General features: G+C 44.0%; 1 pseudogene; it reads left to right on the top strand.

The window, feature by feature from the left end:
* Window positions 1-10433: 10433 nt before the first annotated feature.
* On the top strand, window positions 10434-17008 carry LOC144159775 (uncharacterized; annotated as a pseudogene).
* The last annotated feature ends 4448 nt before the right edge of the window (window positions 17009-21456 follow it).

Consider the following 21456-nt stretch of genomic DNA (forward strand, 5'->3'; position numbering starts at 1 on the left):
ATCAAACTCCTCGAGTACTTCAGTTGCTGTACAATCCAACTATTACTTAGCCCTTGGTTGGTATATATTTTAGATATTGTTTCCCTAAATTGTTAAGACCAGCAGTGTAAATTATGCAGAATTCATGACCGAGTGTAAAACGTGTACGTTTGAACTGGTGTCTTTCTTATCAATGTATCACCCTTGCAAGAACGATTCACACCTTCCATTGCTGTTAACAAAATGTCATGGTTTTCCTTAGTGGCACTGTTCCTGATAAAGAATAATGCAATGAAGTTAATGTTAATAGAATTAAATTTAATAGTGCTTATGAAAGTGCCAAAGTGTAGCAGCTCATGCAGCTGTAATTTTTCGCAAGGGTAGGACAGTTTGTAAATGTAGTCATGGGTAATTGGCTGCCTTTCTTGCAATCCTTACCTGCAGCACCGAATCGTGTTTTGAACTGTGTATATTGTGAAAGAGCACCCAACTCAATTGTATACCCATCTGTGTGCTGTAGAATGAGCTTTCAATGAGGGTGTTTGCTTTCCTGGCCGTGTATAATTGCCACATGCGCGTGAAAGTGTCCATCCTCGAGCGCGCACTTCGAGCCCCGAGTCGAGCGCTTATTTAAGAACACGATCGGAGGTCAGCGTCAACTTGCAGGTGCGCAAGAAGAGCGCGGAGAGATGAGGGGCTCAGGTACAAAAGGTTAGCTTCTACCACATCTGCGTCAGCTTCCCAAGCGCCGCAGGAGAGCCCCGCCCACGGAGCGAAACCATCGGCCGCCTGCCAAGCAGTCGAAACGAGGGGAGGGGGAAAAAGAAGATATCCACCTCGCATGAAGTCGCGCACATACAGGTAGAGACGTCACGGAGCTGCGTCCAAGGGGGTTAAAAAATTGCAATTTTTTTAATCTCGTGGGCTGCGCCCCTGGTTAGGGGGTGTGGTCGGCCTGGGCCCCTACGGGATATGGTTTGGGAATACGCGACCGGGTATCACCCGCAGACAAACGGCCTTACTGAGCGCCTAAATAAGACAGTAGCGGACATGCTCACCATGTACACCGACGTGGAACACAAGACGTGGGATGCTGTGTTGCCATACATCACGTTCGCCTATAAAACGGCTCAACAAGACACGACAAGAATGACGCCGTTCTGTCTTCTTTATGGCCGACCTGTCACCACCATGGTGGATGCAATGTTGCCCCATAACACCACCGCCGACAACACGGAACTGCACGAATTCACTGAACGAGCAGAGGAAGCGCGGCAGCTGGCGCAAGTTCGAACAAGACGGCAAGAGCTGTACGACTCCCACCGCTACAACCTCCGCCACAGGACTGCTGTGTACAAACCTGGCGACAGAGTCTGGGCACGGCCGCTCGATGGAAACTAGGTTTCCATCGAGCGGCCGTGCCCGTGGTCTGGGTATGGACTCCCGTCCGACGTCGAGGACTCTGTGAAAAACTTCTTAAACGGTACTTTGGACCATATCGGGTGCTGCGCCAGGTTACAGACGTAACGTACGAAGTAGTCGACGATCGCCTCGTGTCTCGACGCCGCCATAACCGCTGCCCTGACGTCGTTCATGTAGTGCGCATGAAGCCATACTTCGATCGTTGACGGACTCATTTTAAACAACACCATAAGTGCATCTATCATTTTAAATAACTCTGCGTGCATCGGGGCGATGCAATTTCGACGGGGGGTAAAATGTCCCGTGGATTGTGTGTTAAGCGGGGCAATCCCCTGTTTAAGGTATGTAAGGGTTATTGCACTTGGTACAATCTCCAAGTGATGGATACGTGCCGGGTTTCCTGGTAAGCCGGCTAGCACGTAGACGACGACACGAACGCGTGCCCCGGGCCCCGCGCGCTTAATTCGATCAGCCATTTTTGCTGAGATTTGACGTGCTCTCTCGCCTTTCCATTTTAAGCACCGCCCCTAATAAATCGGTGCAATACCGTACATCCGATTTTGCCTGCGGCTATCGGGACGCAAAAATATTACAAGAAACCATAGAAAACCTCAAGTTTGGAGTATGTAATAACTTAAAAATACATCCGGGAACGCCCGCTGTATCTGCGGTGGGAGCCATATGCAGGACTCTTGTTTTGTTTTTCTTTCTAACCCTCAAATTCACTCTTTAATTTAAGCACTGGAACACAGCATCTTATACAATGTAAAATGTGTTAACAGCGGCACTTTTGGCAGCAATTTATAAAACAAAAACTCAATTTGCATAGCCACAAACTCGTTGCCGGCCATGCCACGCCGAACTTCCGGCCGAACAACACACTATGGCGGCACTCATCGAGGCATGGAGGAAAGAATACTCAGGAGAGGCCCCTAGTATCCCAATGCATTGCGAAAAGTGTGGAGGAAGTCACGTGATTTTTTTGGAGCCCATAGACAGTGTTGCTTACTTGTTTACAACAGCGGCGGCCTAATTTGGGCGAACACGACGGTCAAATTTTTAAGGTGCTTGGTATGTGGCTGCCTCGCTACGCTTGCAAACCAGCGCAGTCGCTACGACAAACGTTTCTAGATTAGGCCAGCTTGAAAACTCCGCCGTCGGACGCGGCCTTAACTCGTACCTAGGCCGCAGCGGCGCTTACGTCGCGTGGAGATCGGTGGAGCGAGCCGCTGCCGTCGCCGGCGAGGGTACGCTCTGACCGGCCATCAACAGATCGAGGTCGTGACGTCACAGCCAAAAGTCACGTGATAAAGACATTTTCGTCACTTCCTGAGCCGTGGGCTTTTTTGTTGTTTTTACTTTTATCGCGTAGCATCAGAAAGCTATGCACTGCGGTAAGGTGTTTTTTATTACTATTGCGCAAGTGCGCCCAACTGCAGTGGTAGGTTCGTTTTGGCGTTTGTTTGATGCCCGAGTTTCTGTCAACGTAGCTGTCACTTTCTTTAGTTTCAGCCAAGGCTTCAGCCAAAGCATGCGAAGGCGATTGCCAAAGGCATTGTGCGTGTGCGCTACGGTCGCTTCGCCGTTTGTTTTAATTTGTTCTGTGCCCGAGTTGGTTTCTTTCACCGAAGATGATACCCGCGTGATATGTGGTCGTGGCCGGTTACTTGAATAAAGTATGTATCGTCGAAGTGTCCCCCGGCGTCGCGTTGTCTGCTTCTCTGAGCCTGCTCATGAATGAAGCCGCCAACCCTCGCCGGTGAAACGGCGACAACACGACGACACCGATCTTTTTCCTAAAGAATCGAGGACGAAGTGTGACACCACTAGTTTTGCGCCCCCATATCCTTCACGTTGCCGTCAGCAACAACATGCAGCAAAAGAGTTCACCAAGCGAGGATATGCCGTGCTGTGATGTAGCGAATTCAGTGATGTGGAAATGATTGTGTGCATTGGGGTGCCAAGCTGGACGTACCACATTCGGCTTGTTCACTGTGTTCCGTTATATCTGCGAATTCCACGGTGACAGAGAGAGAGAGAGAAAACCTTTAATGAAAGCTAAAGAGGTCAGTCCCACTAACGGAGAATTTTGTTTTATGGTAAAGGCGAGATTAGCTAAGCCATTGCACTTAGCTTGCTATCGCCCTTGATGTCTGCGCTCTTGTTGGATGAGTGCGATGCTTGCACAGGCAGCAATTTCTGCAGGCAGCTGTATGATGCGGGCTTCCAAATACAAGGGCCTCACATACGTAATACTACATACTTACTACTTTAAATTGCCTAGCTGGTGAAAAGAGCAAACCTTAAATCGTAAATCAGCGGTAAGCTGAAGGCATGTAAAGTTTGATAACCACCTCGCAGGCCTTATAGCTACAGCAAGTGATGAGCCTTTCTTATATGCACCTCCTGCAGCTGTAACTGCCCTACCTGGCCTAATTGCACCCAGTGACGGTACAGGACGATAATATTAACAGAAAAGTCATTTGCAGTGTCGTGGTATTTTATTGTCCCTCTGTTTCCTTAGGGCAGGAACACACCCAGCTCTGCATCGCCACTAACTTAATAAATCAGAGCAAAGCAAAGTTCATCCAGCTGTGAGTGGTCGTAGCGCTTTATTCTTATTTTTATGGCAAGCCTTCCTTGACCAAAACACCTTTTCCCATGGTGTTATACACCCATGACTACTATTTCTGGGACCCACTCTGGGTTGCCCATAAAAGCAGCCATTCCACTGAGGGAAGGAAGAGTCACCCATGTAAGCGTTCCCCATCGAGATGTCAATAGTCACCTTTACTCATGCTATTGTCACTCCCATTGCCTTTGGAACTCTCAGCTGTCAAAACTGCAAATGCTCAACGCAGGAACACGTGTGCACTAGCTCAATCAGCGCAGTAAAGCACTGGGACAGGAACATGCTTTGAGTCTTCCAGCATATTCATGGTCACTATTCAGTATTTATATCTGGTGATTGCAAAGACACAGCCTAAATGCTTCTAACCACTTTGCCAACCACAGTTTCCCCTCGCCATACCAGACTCTTTGCAAAATTACTGCCTTCAGGTCCTGCTGCTTTCTTAAGACTCAAAAATCTCTACCCTCAGAGTTGCCGATGCAATTGCTCCCTTCCTTGCAGTTTCCAAGAGGAGGAAGTTTCTCTCCAAAGGCTTCTAAGTTGGAGTGGCCCTCACACTTTTTCAATCTGGGCACATGTAATACCCTGTCCACTGAAATCCATATGCATGAGTCACTAAGTTGTGAATTTTCATAATGTCTTTGCACACTGATATCAGGTATAGGTTCTGAAGAGTTGACTCTAAAGGTATGTTTTGGGGCAAGACGTTACGTAAAATGGACTGAGCAAGCCTAAAAAGGCATTTTTAGGGCAACAAGAAGCCAATATAGACACCAATCTAAAAATAGGCCCTTATAGGCACTATCAACAGTTTATTAATTTAATTCCTGTAGTTCGTGCTTATATGTTGAACAAAGTTTACAGGGACTCCAGGAAAAAAATGGGAATTTTGCCTAAAGTTCCAATCTCTAGTTATACTTTGTACATCAGAGCATGAGCTGCGTCACAAATATTATCATGTGCCTGTGCATAACGGTTTTGAGTGCTGGAATTTGCTTTTTTACTGATGTTCGCATGGTTTCTGTATATACACGATTGTACTTTAGCAGTAATACTTAATTGCACTTGTTCCTATCATCCTTTGTCTCTTGTCAGAATTTTGCCTGTCTATATGCGAGTGTATCTTACCAATAAATCCTAGTTGGAAGTAGCCCTTGTTCATACCATCCTTCTTTGTCTCTCATCCAAATTTTGCACTTTACACGTGTGAAGTCGCCCGAAAGTCCACATCGGTTAGCCACATGAGAGATCCAGCACAGCACCCACTAAAAGTCTGCATGGCTTCACCTACTAATTAGGCCGTAACCTTCAAGTGAGACTAACACTAGCCATCCAGAGTTAACATCTATGAAGAAAAAGTGAGTAGTAAATGCACAAAAGAAATGGGAACAGATACGAGGCTGTTTGGGCACAACTTTTTATTGCAATCTAATTTCATGAAAAAAAAGAGTCAGTGTTGGGTGCAACAGGGCCTCAGAACACGTTGGCTTCAATGTTTGTTTCAGTGAAGTTTTTTCTGAGCCGACATCACAAGCACAGGTAACAGAACTGTATCTATATCAAAACTATCATGCATGGGGGTGTGGCTCCTAAACTCAAAGTGCAAAGGCTTTATTAAAAGACAAACAAAAACGGCATGCAGTGCCCTTTGAGCAAGTAAATATCTTCATTCAGTGGCTTTTGCTTCACCTAATGGGAATGCACTGTCCCCTTATAACTGCTGAAGATGGTACAAAAACAATTCAGCTATTATCAACACACCCACTGAAAAGAAAGTTCTGGTCATCCCTTTTACATTCCTGTGTTTTACGTGTTTGCAGCATATTGTGGCAAATTTTAATTTTTCTTCCCAGTGCAAATTACGAAAGGCACAAATTGCGGGTCGTTGAATGTTATGTGGTGCTTTTGAATGGACTATGTATTTGGGGTGGGCGATTGATCGATCAACTTTCCGATTAATGCTTTAGTTGCGATTAATTTTTAGTCGGTTGAAGTCATGTAAGCAAACCGAAACAGGAGTGCCGCATTGAAATTGTGTGCGTGTCAGGACCATATTTGTGTCAAATAACCCGCCTGACGATACAACAGAAACCAATGCAAGTATGCTCAGAGATGAAAGCGATTAAAACTGATAGGGCAAAGAAGCATTTTATATTATTATTATTATTAGGGAGAGGTCAACTTGATGTAGTCTACTTTGATTTAAGCAAGGCTTTTGATGTCGTCTGCCACTAGCTCTTAGCCAAAAAACTATCTGAGCTTGATATACAACCATCCCTGATATCTCTTATATGCAATTATCTATGTGATAGGTCATGTTTCGTGCATGTAAATGGACAGTCTTCTCTTTCCTATGAGGTCACCAGTGGTGTCCCTCAAAGCTCAGTTCTCGGGCCACTTCTCTTCTCAATCTTTATAAATGATGTCGCGACAATATTTAATGATTGTAATTTTCTTTTATATGCCGATGATGTAAAAATATTTAAATCTGTTTCCAACTCTGCCAGCTGTTCCGCTCTCCAGAGAGCAATCTCGTCCTTCTCGCATTGGTGCTTATGCAACAAACTCCTCATTAATACATCTAAAACTAAGGTAATGACATACACAAGAAAGACTGACAACATCTTGTTTCCCTATAACATCAACGGTGAATTACTCCCACGTGTGGTAGAGGGTAATGACCTAGGCGTCACTTTCGACAGTAAACTGAGCTTCTCTCCACATATTCAGGTAATTACTCGTAGAGCTCTTCGATCGCTTGGCGTTGTCTGTCGCGTGTCCAAGGAGTTCAAGGAGCCGATTTCTCTTCTCAAGCTCTACACAACTATATGTCGTCCTCAGCTTGAATATGCATCTGTTGTCTGGAACAGCACGAGCAAAACAAACCGTAAGCTTGTAGAAAGGGTCCAAAATAAGTTCATATCTATCTTCAACCATCGCTTTGGCGATAGTAGTAATTATAACCCTGGATCGCCCTCTTCATTTGCGCTATCATGCTTAACTTCCAGGCGGAACAAGGCTGATATGCTCTTCCTCTTTAAAATTATGCACGGCATAGTGTCTTGTGGTGAGCTGCTACAGCATGTTCGTCTTTATGTGCCGCAAAAGTGGACCAGGAAACATGATACCTTTTGCAACCCCAATTGTCTGCGTGTCTTGTGCCCTGTGTGCCGACTGCAATGCACGTACAATCGGTACTCGGATTACCTTGATATATTTAATGATTGCCCTACTCTGTTTCGCCAACATGTCTGTGAGTTTGTATTGGCGTAACTGCCAACTTTTGTTATTCTGCATTTGTATTTTATCCTTGAGTTCATGCACCCTAATGACTTTCATTCCGTAACTTCAACATAAGCTATCCGTTTTTTTTTTGTATTTTTGTATTTTGTATTTTATTTTGTATTTGAAAGATGTGTACATTATGTTTCGTGTGTTTCTGTTTCCGTGCGCCAGCACAAAGGTCGACCCCGGCTGTTCCTGGGCACGCAAATAAATGATTGATTGATTGACTGATTGATTGATTGATTATTATTATTATTCTGTTGCTCTGCCTGTCGTGTGGCCTTTACGACGGGCAGAGCAACATAGGCATCTTCTTTTTTTATTTTTTACCTGTACCCAGGCTCCGCCTGTGCTTTATTTCTGTCATTTTCACTACTTCAATTTGTGTGTGTCTTGTCGCTTGTTTGTTTCTTGCTATATGTTTCTTGTATTTTGTTTTCATGTAACTACCCGTGCGCCAGCACTCAGGCCTCTGGCTGTTCCTGGGCACGTAAATAAACATGATTGATTGATTGATTGATTGATTGATTATTATTATTGTATGGATACCATTAAAATATTATTTTTGGTAACTTTTCTTTCGAAATCAACGCTACCAATTCATTGATTAAGTAACAGATTAAAGCTAGCGGGTTAATCAGATTAAAACTTTTAACCGACGCCCAGCGCTACTATGTATGCAACCTACATCTTGGCTTTATTCAAAAGGTCAGACAGTGCACATCATTACTACAATATTGTTCTCTGAAGAACAACACTACCACCACACAGGAATTAGAATACGCATGGGTGAATTTTACAAACAGGCAGCCAGAATGCAAAGCCAAGTAAACCAGGGGAGGGCATCCTCTTATTAAACAGCCATCGGTTCCGTTTTTGTGCAAGATGGATGAAGCCTGCCACTTGACCTTACTTAAACTGTGGTATCAAAACAGCTTGCTTGAGTTGTGTTGCTGCTTCCTGTTTTTTCTGACATGCTATAGGCACTCGGTATGAAATGTAATCATATTTCCTACCACTAAACAAATGCGGTCTTAAGTAGGAACAAAATGTCTGAACTAAAAGCCCGCAATCCTCCTAGTTGAATTTCTTATAGGAGCTTCTGCAGAGACCAGGGGTGCGAGAATATGAAATTCTGCTTTTGAAGCTGTTTTATAAGAATAGCCTTTAATAGGAACAAATATTTTGAAGTTAAAGTGCTCTCCTAAAACACCTTTCTCTTCGAAACGTGTTTTTGGTAGGGTTGGTCTATGAAATTTACAAAATAAATAAAGAAAAAAATATGAGCGCTACAAGAACAGCGTACGAAAAGAACGGACGACAAATACGCCAGCTGCTTGGTTTTCTCGTCCGTTGTTCTTGTAGCGGTCATATTTTTTCAGCTGCTTCCTCCTGTCCTTTCGCCGCACGTCACAGGTGCATTGCGGCAAAGCCTGTCGGCGCTAGCGGTGAAAGCTGCGCTTGTTAGCGGTGGTCGATCGCAAGCGCAGAATGTGCAATTGATCCGGCACGCAACTAGTTCTGTCGTTACGAGGAAATATTAGAAGAAAAAAAAACTATACGCTAGCAGCCAAATCTTCGGCGTCCATCAAGAAATTCGCACCAAAACACGCCAGCTGTCAGTAGTATATTCGCAAACCGTGTGCCCCAAATAAGTTGTTTGCACTACAATGTGCAGCTGGCTGAAGGTTAGCAAAGAATATTGAATATAATTTTTAACTCATCAGCATTCTTTGCCCTGTACCCCAGAGCACAAAACTGTGCCTTGCCTTGAATGTGCGCCAAAACTCACAATTGGCGCACAATAAAAGTAGATGATTTGTGGGGAAAAAAAAACTAAAACATGAACTTACGATATCAAAAATTAAGTTATTTTTAATCAGCACAATCACGCGAGTAAGACAAAATAAAAAAAAACTGCGCAAGAAATTAAGACGTACAACGCCTTGCCGATTGAAGGACTCTGGCCTTGCATTTGGACAAAAAAGCGCACAAAATGGATCATTTGTAGAAGTAAACATAAGAATATAAACGACGCCAGATATGAAATAAGGAAATAAAAAGTGCTACTTATTCGCCGCAGTCACTCACGTGATAAAGACAGAAATTAAATAAGCCGGAGAAAGCAAACAAACGAAAAAATAAATCGTAGAAACCCATCAATCTGGCTGCAAAAGACTCAAAATGAACAGAAGCGGCGTAGAAATGCTACACAGCTGACAATTCTGTAACTGTTTTAGTATTTCACACAGAGAATCGTTGTAACGCAGATAATAACTGTCGATGAACCCGATGCGCATGTTTTTCGGAAAGCTGCTACAAGATCGCACGTCTGCCGCAGCCGGAAGGGTCTCAGAGGCGGCAACGTGGAGCGCAGCCGCTGCTCTCCGACTATCAGGTGCGGCGTCCTTTGTTCTTTTGTGATCGGTCGCGGCGGCCCGTTCAGTCCATGTACTCATCGCCGTAGGTCATGGGCACGGATAGGTCTGCTCAGTCTTGCGCATGGCGAGCAGCTGCGCAAGTTTCTTGGCGTGGCGGGCTGGCAGAAGCCCTGCTCACCCTTTTTTCTCGAAATATTCATTAAAGTGTGTGTGTGTGTGTGTGTGTGTGTGTGTGTGTGTGTGTGTGTGTGTGTGTGTGTGTGTGTGTGTGTGCGTGTGTGTGTGTGTGTGTGTGTGTGTGTGTGTGTGTGTGTGTGTGTGTGTGCGTGTGTGTGTGCGTGTTAGGGGGGACTTGGCCCCTAGGCCACCCTTGCCCCCGCCCTCTTTTCTACGAACCTGGTGCAACGGCCCGGCTCTTGCAAAAACTATAGTTCGGTACGACTGCCGTTTTTATGCGTTCCGTCATCTTGTCCTTTGTACCAGGCGCGTAGACAGTATTTTTTTCGCGGGGGGGGGGGGGGTAAGGTTGTTCTCAAGCACCCCCCCCTCCGGTCTGCCCCCCCCCCCGCCTCCCTGGCTCCGCCACTGCCTTGTACATGTGCGTTTGATAAATAAAGCAGCCGTGGAGAAAGCCTCGACATTCATTTGGACGCTTCTGCGCACGCGGAAGCAGTAGAGCGCCAGTTTTTCCAGGAACGACATCACGACACCGTGCTCGCGTCCAGGGACTAAAAATGACGAATGCCGAAGACTGTGTTTCCTTTGGCGATGAGGCAATAGTGAGAGCGCATTTACTCGACCTCGAAAGTGATGAATACAACTGCCGTGGCTACGTGAGAACAGACAATGAGCTCGAAGAACTCGAAAGATCACTCCTCGGTCTCGGGGTTTCCTTCAAAGTGACCAATTCCCGGCACGTTGACCAAGAAAGCCCGGACGAATCTGCTAAACGTGAGTACGACCTAGAACCAAATGCTGCCTCTTATCTACCAGGTACAATGCATTTAGAAATTATCTACAAGTGCGGCTTGGTATCCGTAAAGCAGTCAAAAGTTCCAAGTTTTTTTAAGTTTGTTGCAGTAATTTATCCATGTTTACAGCTGGGTTGTAAAGAAACGACATAGTAGCGTAATAAAAAGCGCGGCGTACAAGCACTAACGTACTAAGCCAAGAAAAAAAAAACACGGACAGGCGCGTACGAACGCGCTGAAAGACCTCTCCTTAAAGCTGAAGTTGGCTTCACAGCACGTAGACGCTGTTCCACGGTGAAGCCAAACAAAAACCAAGGTCCGACTGCGATTTTTCTTTTTTTCAAAAATATGTCGGTGTCCTTTCAAAGGCGTGCCATGCTAATTTAATTGAAATTTTAGGTCCGAACGTTCGATTCTGAACGGGTAAATACACAAGCACGCACTAAGGCGCATTAAAAAACAGCTAGCAGAGCGAAGGGGAAAAGAGTTGGATAATAAAAAAAAGTTGGAACGTGGCTATCGAGGCGAGCCGCAAGACTACGACAATGAGTGTCAGGGAGAGAAATCGGAAATAAAATAAAATTACCATGCATTCTCTTTGTAATGTTAACACAATATGGCAAATTTTAGTGTACATAGAGTTTCAGGGGAGCACACAAACAGCAGGAAGTGACCCACTGGTGCAAACTGCATGCAGGGAAGCTGATGTTCTCCATGAACCGCGGAGTTGTTCCACTGAACTTGGTGATGCCTTTCCGGGTGCTGGCCTTGACTGATAAAGGATGTCTTTATGGAAAAGACAGACACGCAAAGGAACGGCAGCCATCCTCTTCAGTGAGTACGTATAGAAAGTTAAACACATAACCCATAAGAACGCAAACGTGCATATTTTTACACTCAATAATTGTTTTTACTCAATTTCTGTTGGTGATTTCGAACTTTTAAAATATTTTGGCTTATTCTCGTTTAATCAGCATCACTACTAGTGCTCCTACTTCACCAGATGTTCTCATGAGCATTAGAGGGCAAAATTATGTGAAGTTCATTAGAAATAAATATAAGAATAACATGGGCATTGCCAGGTACCTATATCTAGAACTTAATTAGGTCATTCTCCAATATAAAAATATGCATTTGTCAATGTAGGTTGCTGATATCAGTGACAACTATTGGTAACCTCCACCAATATTCTGTCCATCCCTGAAACCCCACTTGAATTCTCTAGACGCGAAATATAAATATTTTTTTGCATAAAAGTAAAAAATTGCATATGAGAAGAATAGAAACGTACGTGGAGCTTCTTTGTGTACTGTCGTGAACCATGCCTTGAATGCATGCCAATAGCTCTGAGTGAATTTTGTTCTTTTGTGAAACAATCTATTATTCAAAAGTCTGTGAATTCAGCTAAAAATTTGCAAAAAGAAAAGAAAATTTTTAGGGTTATGAAAAGGCAGTTCTTGTTTGCGTAATTTTTTTGCTATAGATAAACATATACCAGTTAGATAAGCTATTTTTTGAAGAAGCTCTTACACGTGAGCAGCTTTGCTCACTTAAACTTTTGTGTGTCTACCAAGTACATATTACTACTGAGGCAGCCAGAAGCAACCAAAGTACCTTTGTTGCTGGTTTGGTACGTGTTCAAGCTGATTTTTCATGTCCCAACTACAGGCATGCAATCACAGTGCCACCAACATCCTCATACAATGTGTGGTTCAATAACCCAGTTACCATATAATACTGGACCAAGTTTAGTTTCTACAATAAATCTGGATAGCCTAAGGAACCTGAAAGAGGCAAAAAAGCAGCACCAGTAACTAAAAATAATGTTTATGTTCAAGCATAAATGCTAAGTATGTCACCATCTACATTAGGTTTATTGCAAGTGGGTTCGAGAAAATAATCTAGAGATGACGTAGCAATACAAAACTCTCTAGAGCTCAGCAAACATGCGTACCTGCTTGAAATGCAGTAAACAGTAGTTAGATCATTTAATGCTTTTTTTACTTTACTCATCACCACCTTCATATCATTGCGAGCAAAGTGAATTAGTATGCTTGGATACTTCCTCGCACAACATTGCCACAGCAACTGAATAGAAACTTCTGGTTGTATAACTCAACTACTGTAGGCATCCCTTTGTTAATGTGTTCATGTGACAAACTTGTTTTTATCTTATTTGTAAAGTTTTTTTTTTCCTGGTTGAAAATGTTTCTGATTACTGTTGTTAGGCTGTACGGAATGCTGCTGAACAACACCACGGAGACTGGACAGCTGAAACTTTCAAAAAGAGACGCATCAAAATCCAAGGCACAAAGAAAAAGGGCTGTGTTGCAACGATGCACATAAAGAAGGTTCAAGTCTTCCCTGACTATGCGTTACGTATGGCAAGCAGTCATTTCAGTGATAACATTATATACAATGTGTTCTGTGGTACCGCTGCTTTTCCTAAAACAATTTAAAAGCTGCTACATTATTATTAGTTTTATGTTGAAGCTGGTAGGCACACATTAAAGAAGGTTTCTTCAAAATGCTGCCACCCCTTTCAAAGGTTGTCATACGTCAAGCAAACCATAAAATTAGTAAAGCCAATTTTGCTTTATCACAGCCAAAAAACAAAGTGCTACTACCAACTGTACATTTATGTACAGGGACAATAAGTTCAATACTAAAGGCTGACACAATAAATTACAGCCATTTTTTTTCGTGCCACCGTAGCCTTCAAAGCTAGGTACTGCATGTTGGCTTCTGTTGGGAGTCGAATTGATGCTAACAATCGTTATTAGCTTTTGAACCTGCAGTTTCGTAGGGAAAAAATTCCCTTCCTAGTACTACCTAGTGGCCAGCAAGTATCTTCTGATGAAGCATAAGCTGCCAAAGGTGCCAATAAAAGCCAGTGGCTTGTATAGGTAGAAACGCAAGGATATCTGGAAGTAGATGCTTTTTTTCTCATACTTATGGTGCAACGAGCAACATTCTCTAGCAGTGTTCATTTGATCAGGTACAGTATTTATTAAAATAATTGAGAAATAGCTCATTTTCCTGTTTCTGTTCTAATCCACGAGCGGCTTTATACATAGCGAACTGCCCATCACAGCCGGTGCTTACGGTAGACAGCGTTTAAAACAACTGGTGAGTGGGAATGGTGCAGGCTGTTAGGTGGCACTGAATTAAATTCACAACTTCGCCAACTTTGCTCCACTCACAGTGCAATGTACAACTACTGACGTAAAATTAAACAGTTGTATGGCAGTACCAACCTTTACCAATTAGTATCTATAGTAGCGATCAGTACATAATGCATTGTATTGATCAGTTCGGATCCGGCTCTTGCCCATTCAAAAATATTTTTTTTTGCCATCAAAGGCACAAACTTCTTTAACAGGTGTGGCTCCTTCATTAGAATAGGTGCCAAATTTGTCAAGGCCCCGTCGAGGTGGCTTACAAGCCCACAAATTGGAAAGTAGGGTATGACCTCTCGTAATGCTTGCCATGAGAGCTGGAGCTATGTTCAAAATATCTTCTTCAGCCCCTGCACACCATAGTCAGAAAACCCGAGCAAACCTTTGCCCTGCGGCTGGTGGTCTTGCACAGCAGTCTCAACATATACTATCACATACAATAACGTGCTCATTAAAACTATGGATTAAAAAATTCCTTTAAGCACTCAGTTGAGCCCCAGCAAAAGTGCACACCTCACGATAAATTTGCAAAAACTAAGTGTGGTCACCTGAGAAAAAAAAGGAAATATAACCACTGTGACAGACTGAAGAAGCGCCTATAGCCAAAGTAGAGCAGATGAAAAAGCCACTCAGCTTGTTTGGCTTTTTTAGTGATTTCCGAAGCCACTGTAATTGCTAGCGGTTTGTTTGATCCTCACTTTTTTGCGCACAGGAATCATTATGCTTGGGTCTTTAGCTACTTAAAAATCCGGTCATGTTTAGGCCAAATCACTGTGCTGTTGAGCATAAGCACGTAAGCTTAATCCCGTCCACAGTGGTAATTTTCTTGATGGAGTTGGAAAACAAACACGCTAGGCCTGTGTGCTGGGATTTCAGCCTTTCTTTTGCTGTCACTTAGTTAAATCTGCATCAACATCAAACACGCCACCCAAATAAATCTCTGTGGTGCGGTGCTGTGGACATATACATTCGGTATATGTCCACAAAAAAAAAAGTGCTTTTGCCAGGCCATGATATACAGTGAATGAAAATAACATGAACTTAATGCTTCTAGATTGATGTCCAAGGCGGCTTCAAAAACAAGGTTGTCACGGCAAAATCAACGGCCCTGAAGGAATTAACGACACAGCTTGCGAGCAACCAGCCACCAAGGTCCGAGATAAGACTGTACATCACGATGTCAAATATGGCAGCTCATACGGAACAAGACTTTGACCATTTCACAAAGCACGGTCAGGCAGTGGACCAGAACACCATCAATCGCATCGGTGACCTTGTTCGCGAAGGAATCACATCTGTGAATGAGGTGAAGAAATGCCTGAAGTATTAAGTTCAGGATGTGCTGTTTGCGGGTAAAGAAAAACCTGACACCACTTGCAGAGCATTTTACCCAACCTCAAAAGATGTTGCCAACCACATGCAGGAAGCCTTGAGGAAGGAACGCTGCAGTAATCTTGACCAAGAGAACGTAATTCAGATGGTATCTGAGCTGCAAGCAGAGGAAAAAACCTCTAAGGTCTTCTTCCGGCCATACTGCCAACCTGGCAAGGCAAGTGGAGGTTCTTGCAATGAAGACGAACACGTCAACGTTGAAAATTTGCTGGCAAAAGAGTGCCACCAAACCTTGCTTTTCTGCTACCAATCGCACTTCATGCAACAACTGCTTACGCAGTACGGTAATAATGTTACCTGTTTAGATGCCACGAATAAGACAACTGACTACAGCCTGCAACTTTTTTTTAGTAGTTAAGACACCTACAAACTACATGATAGCTGGTGTTTTTGTGGTGCAATTCGAAACGGCAGCATGTATTGGTGAGGCTCTGGCTGTTTTTAAGAACTGAAACAAAAACTTCTCACCAGAATACCGGCTGATTGACTGCTGTCAAGCAAAGATTGCCGCAATTCAAGACACCTTTCCAGAAAGCGAAATTATGCTCTGCAACTTCCATCGCGAGCAGGCTTGGGAAAGGTGGCTGAAACGGAGAGAAAATGATGTACCACCAGACCAAAAACACGCTCTCCTGAACTATTTCAGGAGAGTCGCAAACTCCAACTCTCAAGATGAATGCGACAAAGCCTACAGGTTTCTAAAAGCTTCTGTTTTTTGGCAGAACCCCAAGGTGGTGGCATATTTTGAGACCCAGTGGATGCCAGTAGCGAAAATATGGGTGCAGTTTCACCGAAACAAGTTTGCTGTTGTCATCACAACGAACAATGGCACTGAGACACACAACAGACTCCTCAAGGAGTACTACCTGAAATGGAGCCGCGGCAAAAGGAGCTTGTCAAGCCTGATCACCACGGTGGTAAAACAGTTCCTGCCAGAACGACAGAGCGTCTTCATCCAGAAGAACGTAGAAAGATCCTCCTTGTACTGCATCTACCATGAATATGTGCGAACCTACCTGCACAATAGACCTCCGAAAGTTATCAAGCACATGATGGCTCGTATAGACATGGCAGAAAAATGAGCTGGAGGACGTGGCCAAGTCAGCATGCGGCAGCATTTTTCGTGTAAAGTCTAGCACAGTGGATGTTCCTTGCACTGTTGACTTAAACATTCCATGCTGCACATGTCAGGATTTCATGAGGCACAAGCTGCCATGCAAGCACTTCGCTATTTTTCGGTTCTTTAGTGAATGGTCATTTGCAAGGCTACCTAAAGAGTACACCGAAGGGCCATTGCTAAGTCTTCACAGAGACAATTCTGCTGCACCAAGTGACTGCGACGCACCATGTACGTCTGATGCTGGCATGGACTGTGATGCAACAGACGCAGCGCCAACTGTGGCAGAGCTTCCAAAAACGGTGCGGGAAACCAGCAAGAAGACCCGACGCCTACTAACTGATGCACTACACCGGATCGCCAGTGTTATCATGTACTGAAAAGATGAAGACAAGAAAGGGGAAGCCTACCAACACCTTCAGCAGGCATATGGGATTCTGGTAAGTGGATGCCCCAGCTCATCAAATGGCTTAGTCATTCGAGGCTCCCCTACCAAAGGCTGTTCCAATCAAGCCACCAGCTGTGCTGCAAGGCGACTTCGCTTGAAAGCACTGCAATGAGCTCGGGGTCACACAGAAAGTTAGAAAACACGAGGAAGGGTGGGTAAACGTGCAGGCGAAATGCGGGCAACTTTCAACGTTTCACCATAACGGAGAAAGGACTCATCCATGTAACAACTGCCTGGTTTGCGCCTGATACCATACCAGTCACTCACGCACCTCACTTTACCTCATTCACTTTATTTTGTCTGCTGGTAAATATGCAAATAATTATGTAATTAGAACAAGGCTTCCCCAAAATTGCCATTCGTTGTTTCTAAACCTGTTTACATGAATGATTTTTCTCGAATCTGTGCACAAGTGTCATAACCTTTTAATCTGTAGCATGCCTTGGTTTATACATATACCGAGCAGGCTAAGGCTGCATGTTCTGGCAACACAAAATGCGACATGTACTAGAGAAGCTGTGATAATTACTATGTGCTACCCTTAACTTTTTCGCATTCAAATGTTCTTGTTTACAGTTTTATTGTATGATTGCACGTCACTAAACACATGCTTAACAAGCACACATCACTTCACATTACTTTCTCTTTTTGAGTAAAAAAACACTGCCAATTACTATTATTTTTTTCGCGTTGAATTCTTTGTGAACGATAATATTTTTGCTATGGTGTACAGTAGTAGGGCATCATTATCATTAGGATGTTAATGTGACTCCATCTGGCATTGTGAATATGTTTATTAATTATTAATGTTACTTAGGAAAATAACATTTGCACGTTCTAGTATGTTTTTATCAGAGTCAATAATTTTTCATACCTAAAATAAAAGCACCTATATGCTTTTATATGCATTGTTTTCCATGTGTAAATCACTTCCATGGTTTTAGTTACCTAGGAGAAAAACACGTGTATGTTTTTATATGCGTTGTTTACCATTATGAATTACAAAATTTGCGCTAAATGGACATACAGAGAAAGGAAGACAATATGTCCGATTAGCGCAAATTTCGTAATTCATAATGCACAAACTAGCCCAACAACGCATTTTACTGTGGTCTATATCACTCAAATTGTGTTACTCAGGCGAAAAAATATCTGTAATTTAGTTGAGTTGTTTTGCATGTAAACGTGAATTATCTGTGATTGTCTGTGTGCCTTGGGTACTGGGACCCCCTGTCAAGCTGTCATACGACAAGCCTTTCTGTCCTGTATTGCTGAAATAAACCTCAAACTACATATATTTTATTCTTGACATGAAAACTACCTCTTAATGCGTTTTTCTGCAGCACCAATGCAATCAGTTTCACCTTCCACTATAGTTGAGTGAATGATTGCAGGGTTTAACGTGCCGACGCAACGCAGGTGATGGGGTACGCCATAGTGGAGGGCTCCGGATTGATTTTGACCACCTGGGGATCTTTAACGAGTGGTGGAATCTCGAATACACGGGCGTTTTTGCTTTTCGCCTCCATCAGAAAAACGGCCGCCCCAGCAAGGAATTTCACCCGCGACTTCGTGCTCAGCTGCACAATGTTTTAGCCGCTGAGCCACCGCGGCATGTCACCTTCCATTATAAGAAATTATGTATATGGTAATGGCCCTTTCAACATGCACCTGCACGAAATTTCTGCACTTTGTTTTTTCATTACTGGTGAGTGTGAAGGGGCCTATGTTGAAAGCAGCCTTGTTGAAGCCCCGTTCTTATATTTTTTGCCCCTTTGAAGATTAAAGCTTACTCGAAGGAGTATTGATATGAAATTTTTTATCTCAAGTAACCATGTACAGTAAGCCCTCATTAACTTGACATTGTAAAATACACTAAAAATGTTTGAGATTAGCGGAGAAGTTATGCAAAATGCCGCAAATTTGTGACCGTATCATTGAAATGAGAGCGAGTGCTGGTAACAAAACCTCCACTGCAGAGAAGAGCTTTCGTAATAAAAGTAAACACAGGAAAAACGAATCTTTATTATTGCGGAAGAAAGAACTAAGTGATGCTCGCCTGTTTCACATTCAAGTCTGGTTCCGGAAAGGCGTTCTCAAGCTGCTCAATGCATGGCATCAAATGTTAGTCGCCACCGCTACATTCTACCTTGTTGGAAAGCAGGCGCAGCATGTTAGTGGTTTCTGCCATTGTAGGCTCTTGATGCTTCTCGTCGTCCGCATGATCAGCTGCATCGTCCACAGCTATCTCAATGATGTAGGCGGCGGACAGCGATTCCTTAACAGGGAAATCAGCCTTGTACACTGCGTACTCCTCATACATTTGCCACTCATGACCGCGTTCAGTGCGTAGTGGGATCTGAGAGTCCGAATGCAAACCTTATCAGCTACCTGTAACAGACTTTGCCTGTGCCCTCTCTGTCAACGTACTGCGATATCAGTGGTCCCCCGAAAAGATGTTTTGTGACAAAGGGGGACAAATACATAGTGCCTACAGGAGGTAAATGCATGGTGAGAAAATGTTTCAACTTAATCGGTATTCCAAGGTATCTGAGTTTGAGTTAATGAGGGATTACTTATGTAGGTTCTTGTACATGTCATCTAAGAGGTTTGAACATCCCCAAAGCAATCTCAATATTTTCAAAAGGCGAGAACAGCCTCCAGGCATAAGCTTCGTCCAATGCCCACGAAAAGTGCTCACGAAAAGTGCAAGTTCTGGTGCAATTCATGGCTACATCCTCTTTGAAAAGAACTCGATGGCTATGATATAATTCTCCCTTTTCAGGAATGAGTATGCGCACAAGTGGCATAGATGAAATTCACACCCACCGCGGTGGCTCAGTGGTTAAGACTGCTCAGCACGACGTCGCAAGTTCGATTCCCGACCGCGGCGGCCGCTTTTCTTATGGAGGCGAAAAGCAAAAGCACCTGTGGGTACGAGATTTCAGGGCACGTTAATGATCCCCAGGGGGTCAAAATTATTCCGGAGCCCTCCACTACGGCACGCCTCCTCGCCTGCGTTGCATCGGCGCGTTAAACCCTACAACCAATCAATCAGATGAAATTCGCAAGACACCAGATGAACTTTCTAACAGTTTGCTCTGCTTTTGAGCAGCTCCACCACCACAGAAGAATTTTACGACATACACACGGTGCACGAACGGAGAAATGTTTTGTAGGACGCAGATGCCAAACACATTCCGTGTACTGGCTATTTGGGTGCATTGGTTGGACACAACAGAAAAAAAACTACGTAGCTGCAACGACAGATATGTAAGACGTGACCCACTCAGCACTCGCGTGTGTGATAAATTGCTTGCCCAAGTCCTCTCCTTCTCGCCAAGGCAGACTTTCAGTTCAAGTGCCAGGCATGAATGCTAGTACAGCAATCTTCTCGGAAGAGAGTTATTTAAAATGAAGCACTCATAATCCCCAACCGAGTTCTGTAAAGCATGAAGCCAACATTAAAACATTATTCGTTCATCCGCAGTGTCCACAAGGTCTTCGGCACCTCACTGCACCTAGCCTAGCTAGGACTTCGTACTGTGGAAAGAAAAGATTGGCTCGCTTCCGCATCGTGCCTGTTCGTTCAGACAAATAAAAATTAAAGCACGCAGTTGCAAGCAAGCATCAGCAAAGACCAGGACCCTAGCCAGAAATTTTTTTCGGAACCAGTTTTGGGCTATCGGAAGGCAGGAGTTTTGCCCAAGGGAACACCAATGCTCGCTTAAAGCGCTGCCCGAAAAATTTTCGGAGGAGGTTCGAACCCACAAGCCCCCCTCTGGCAACGTTCCTGGCAAAGACTATACCCAAGGTCTGATGAATCTACCACACACGAATGCTCGAGCTCACCGCCCTAGCTGCCGCGATACTTTTTTTGTTTTGTTTTGGTGCAGTACAACATGGGTCATTCAAACTTTTTATGGGCCTTGTACTGGTACGACAGCGGAGTTATGGTGGAGTCAGTGACTGCCGAACAGGCAACATGAGCAACACGCTTACAGCAGATACGCGACGCGTTCATCAACCAACAGCTCGGCGCTTCTCTTGACAATCGTGTAAGCAACCATCCACGACAACATATAGCGCGGTTAGCGGCTACGTTGGCAGAAACTCGGGAATCAAACAAACGCCAAAGTGAACCCACCGCTGCAGAAGGGCGTACTTGCGCAACAGTAATTAAAAAACACCTTAACGCAGGCATAGCTTCTTACACAAGGTGCAGTGCCTTCGTGATAAAAGTAACAAACAACAAAAAAATACCCATGGCCTAGGAAGTGACGAAAATGGCTTTATCACGTGACCTTTGGCTGAAACGTCATGACCTCGGTCTGTTGATAGCCGGTAAGAGCGTCCCGCCGGCGACCTGCCGGGAAAATCCCCTTCTGTCAGCTTTGGCGAGAGCCACAGTTCGTTCTTTGCTTACTGTGTGTTTCTTCGTTGTGAAGTGAAGTGAAATTTATCGCTGCTGAGACGTAGCGCGCAAAGACCGCAGTAATGTACGACCCCAAACAATGCTCCCGTGTCTGCGTTCGTCATCCCGAGAGCCTGTTCCTATGACGACGACAAACGCTACTTTGCCAGGCTTAAGAGCTTAAAAATCGTCCTTCTATCTTAAAAACGAAGGCCGTTTTTTTATTGAAACTTTGG

Source organism: Haemaphysalis longicornis, unplaced genomic scaffold (genome assembly GCF_048455015.1).
Source record: "Haemaphysalis longicornis isolate Haplotype H1 unplaced genomic scaffold, Haemaphysalis longicornis Haplotype H1 scaffold_10, whole genome shotgun sequence".
Taxonomy (NCBI): domain Eukaryota; kingdom Metazoa; phylum Arthropoda; class Arachnida; order Ixodida; family Ixodidae; genus Haemaphysalis; species Haemaphysalis longicornis.